The sequence below is a fragment of the Colius striatus genome, chromosome 4, assembly GCF_028858725.1.
Source record: "Colius striatus isolate bColStr4 chromosome 4, bColStr4.1.hap1, whole genome shotgun sequence".
NCBI lineage: Eukaryota > Metazoa > Chordata > Aves > Coliiformes > Coliidae > Colius > Colius striatus.
Window position 1 is genome coordinate 76,514,365 of NC_084762.1, and position 4,973 is coordinate 76,519,337.

Genomic DNA, 4,973 nt, shown 5'->3' on the forward strand with positions numbered 1-4,973 from the left:
TGCCATGTTTACATAATTCCACTACAATGTGTAGATAGGATTTTCCTCTTATGTGTAAATAAGATATGTAAAATATCTTTTCTTCCACTATGTGAGAAATGGAATTACTCAAAAAGAAGTGGACATAGGGAAAAGAAGAATTTACAGTTACCAATAGATATCATTAGGTAAATCCATGTTCTCAAAGGTTCAGTGCAATTTTGTCTTTCAGTATTCCTTCACTTGTCCCTTATGCTTCCTGAATGTATTTCATCATTTCACCATTACTGTAGGACATTGACTGAAAGGCACACAATTTTAAGTGTGACAGAAATGGTCCTGTACCAAAAATATAGGAAAATACAATTACTATGTGAGCAATATACAAGTACTGGGTTAAACATGTGTTTTTGTTAGCTAAATGACTGAGATCACATACAAAATAGGAATTGGATATTTTTATCTTCCAAGTATGTTCATATACATGTATGTTCATATGTGCATGTCTGCATGTGTGCATTATAATGTCTTTAGTGTGTACTTCTGACCTGCAGTTCAGGCATGGTTTTTTGTGAACCTCTTACTTGTGTTTTTAATTCTGAAACACAAGTGTAAAATGTTTCAATGTTTGAACTGAAATCTGTTTTACATGCTTTATGAAAGAATGACCTATGTAATTTGTGCACAGAAATGGTGTTTGAAAAGGGAGGCTTAGTTTTATTTGAAAATAATGAATGATCCATCTAAATTCAAACTAGGCTAACAGGAGTGTTTTTGTACTCTCATTTTATCTGTAAATTATTGAAGAGTGACCATGAACCTGATAATTAAAATAAAGAGAAATTTTAAGGTGTCTGCTTATAACTCTATGCATTTTACAATACAATAACTCCTGTGGTTTTGGTTGATTTATCTTTAAGAGCTAAGACTAAAGATGCTAAAGGTGCAATGAATGGTTCTCACTTCCTCTCTTCATGGAATCAGAATATTTCTGCATCTGATGTTCTCAGATTGTGGCTCATGGATTGTGTAATCATACCAAAGAAGATAAAATACATATATTCCTCATAAGAAAATGTTGCATTTGCCAAAGGGGGGGTTATGAAGTCAAAATGAGAGGAACTATAGTTCTAATTATAAATGGGAGAGTTTGTGGTTGCTGTCATGGCTAAATCTGGGACATTTTGTCTAGTAAGATATCATATTATTGCCGAAAGAGGAGATCAAGACTTATGAGTTACAGAGCCAGCTCACAGTTGCTTCTATAAATAGCAAAATCAGTACAGGCTGAGGTAATCCTTCCTCATTATGGAACCTTGAGAAAGTACATGCTAAAACACTCAGCTGGCACCTCACTGTAAGAAAGTTGGGAGGAGATCAGCAAAAGCCTCGGAGGCACAGTTCCCCAGGGGAGCCTGAGGAAGCCTGCCTGCTCAGTGCAAGAGGGCACTGGTGGAAGCATGCTTCTGGTCTTCCTTTATGTTGACTGGGAAGAAGACAAGATGAAATGGACTTAAGAAGTTGGAAAGATTAATGCTAGAAAATAAAAAACTTTGAGGATCAATAAATATTTGACAGATTGTCTAGGAAAACTTATTAAGATCATGGTAGACAGGTACCTGTTGTGTGGTGTAGGGACAACCAGTTCTTCACTTTATGTGGTGTTCTGTCCAGCCCACAGAAGCCCTAGTTCTCCTCAATTTTCTAGAACCTCTTGTTCTCCAAGGAGGTTTTCCATGAGGTAACCTGTGAATAAAAAAAAGGCATTTGACATGACATACGATATTAGTCTTGTACAACTCAGGGTTCATCCAAATACAATGACTGTGGGGAAAAGGGATGACATACTCATATGAGACATAGTATGTCCATGTAATGAAAGCTCCACTTCTCCTTGGGTAGTAAAGATAATATTTGTCTGTCTTCCTCTTCCTGAAGGGAAGAATACAGAGAGTTGTTATCAATGGGGCAGAGTCTAGTTGGAGGCCTGTATCTAGTGGAGTTCCTCAGGGGTCAGGCCGGGACCAGTACTGTTCAATATATTCATTAATGACCTTGATGAGGGAACAGAAGCCACTGTTTGCTGATGATACCAAACTGTGAGGAGTGGCTGACACTTCTTCCTGCAGAGAATATTATGTTTGATATAGCCATTTACTCTTTTTCTTGCACAAACCATTGATCATTGCTGATGTGTTTGAGATTCTACTGTAATGTGGTAAAGTGAGTGTGCAATGAGTAATTGCTACAAAGGTAGACAAATGTGAGAGAAGGATTAAAAAGTACCACAAGAGATAGAAAGAAGCAATTCCTGGTTGGGGTCTCACCGCTATGCACAGCAGGTACAAATCTCTTTTTTTAAACATAACAGTGATGATGACTTTAATGAGGGTTGTGCATCTGGGTGTCCATTAAAGACAATATATCTATGGTGTTTAGGATTTTCTAGTCAATACCTGCACAAAGATTAAAAAAATATATCCATTAGTGTGAAAGAAGGGCAAACACATTCAATGCTGAAGAAAATAGCACAAAGCTGCTGCTAGAGAAATTGCATGGCCCATGCTAGCAGCAAAGCTGTTAAGTGCCTGTTGAAAAGATCTGTGGTCTCCAGGGCTCCAGCAGCAATGGATTAACAGCTGTCAGCCTGGTTCACATCCAGTAGGAAAGTGAAGAAGACATTGTTTATTCTTCCTATTTGATGTAAGTACTGTAAATGTATGTGGCAACTAGAATACACAGTTTCTAAAATACCCTTTCTCCCGCCTGAACTAGAAAGCACAGGGTGGAGAAAGTAGCAGCTGTCTTCTTTAACATGTGCCATAGAAATAAACTCATAACTTTAACAGACAGCACTTTTTTTTTTTTTCAAAATTACACTAAAATGTTAAGATCTTTTTCCTTAGTGCTAGAAAGGGTTACTCTTGTTGAAATATCATCTCCATCCTAACTGCCTGTGCCTGACAAGTAGCCCGTTCTCTTTGATTCCTGGCCAGGATGCTGACACAGCAACTGGTTTGTTTCCTGTGGAAAAGGAAGAATAGTATCAAAGGAACAGCTTTTGGATCTGCCCAAAGGAAAAAGGATCTAGGGACACAAGGAAACTATAGTCCAGCAGTCAGGTCTGTAAGAGTCCATGGGGACTCTGCAAACAGGATGTTTTGAAACTGGGAGTCAGACTGTGCCTTGCAAGCAGAGCCCTTGTTGCTGCTGGGATTGATGGAAAGGGGAGCTTGTTACAAGCAAAGTCCCCAAAGTAGTTGAGGTTTAATGGATTCTGCATCTGGCGAACATGTGCCAAGATGGTATGTCTAAAATTAAAGCTTAGGAGGTGTTACTTGATCTATCACTCCATACACAATGCACCCACAGTACATTTTCATTCCAGTGAGGCAAATTTGGTGTCATATTTTTAAGAACTCGATACACTGCAATATTTCAAGATTAAACCTTTGGTACTCTCAGGCCAAGCATCTCTGATTGCATTCGTGTCTTCCCAGGTGCCTTCTTTCCACATTTTCTCAGTGAAAGATGTGGAATAGGTACCAGAAATAAGGTGTGGCAGTCTAAGCTACAAGGATACAAGACTTCTTGTCCTGACTGGTTGTCATCCTGGGGATTTCAAGTCCTCGAGTCTGGTTTTCAGATTTTTTTTTTTCAGGTAGCCTATGCATATTTTCTAGCCATTCTTCTGCCCATGAGTAAACTCATGGCAAAGTTGGATCATTAATACATGATAAAAAGTGAGCTAACTCGCCAGAAAAGACATTTGTTGGCATATGCCACTTCAACAAGATAAAATCCAAGTTTATTTGCAACAGCTCTTTGAACAGAAAAACTAAGCAAACACTAAAAAGTAGGAAACTCTCTAATCTTATTCGTAGAAATAGAATGTTCATAAGAAAAAAGGAAGAAGAGATAATGTAATAGCTTTTCTTTTCTTTCTGGAAGATTGAACGTCATTTAAGCTCTGGATGAGAGAAGTGGGATGCCTCTGTAAATCTGTCCTTGTTAGACGGTTTGAAACAAGCAGTTTTAGATTGCTGTGGGTGTCTGCTCAGTTAAAAAATAAGATTTAGAGAGAAAGAGTAGTGTCACAAGTCAGGACTGAGTTGTGCTGCCAGTTGTATTAATTAGCCTTGCTTGCACAGTCTTGCATTATAATCAGTATTATTTCAATTTAATTTAGTTTCTATTAACCTTTGGAAAACACTCATGTGTTTGGGTACAGAGAAATATGTCTGGGGCATTACTGCATGGGTAGAAGGAACAATTTTCTCTGCAGTCAAAAAGCAGCTTAAAAAAGTCACTACAGCTAATCAGTAGCTTATTCTCTACCAGCTATGAGAAGCTGCCAAATGTAAAAGACATGAAAATATTTATGGTCATTTGTATCTGCTCTTACCAGGAAATAAAAATATTGGGCTTTTTCATGCAAGGCAGATTGAACTAAGTGTGACCTGGAAAGTTCATTTTGCCTGACGGGAGGGCTGAAGGGCTGCTTTGATGCTAAAACGTCAAGAGCTGACCCTTGCCCATATCCCTCAGCCAGCCCTTCTGCACTGCTGTGGCATCTACCTTATCCTCAAATTGTCTCTCCCTCCACCCCCTGAATACTTTTCTCCTCTTCATTCCGAGTATTAACATGACATAATTTTTGCAGCACTTTATTATATGTATTGTTATATTATAGAGAGCATAATTTTACCAATTCAGACATGGAGCTGGGGAAGTTTTAAAGCTCATGATCAAAACTACCAAGCACAGGAGCAAAGATACCTCTTACTGTCCAGCCACAACTCCACATAGCTAGTGTCATAGCTTCTGGAAACTTCTGGGACACGGGGAGTCCAATATTAATGGACAAGTGTAGTACTAAATTCAATTATTTTCATTATATATGTTTCTGCTTCAAAACCATCTTTCAGATGAACTAACAATTTAAAATCATTGCTGAGGCAAGTATTTTACACCCACTTCTGGAATGCAGTACT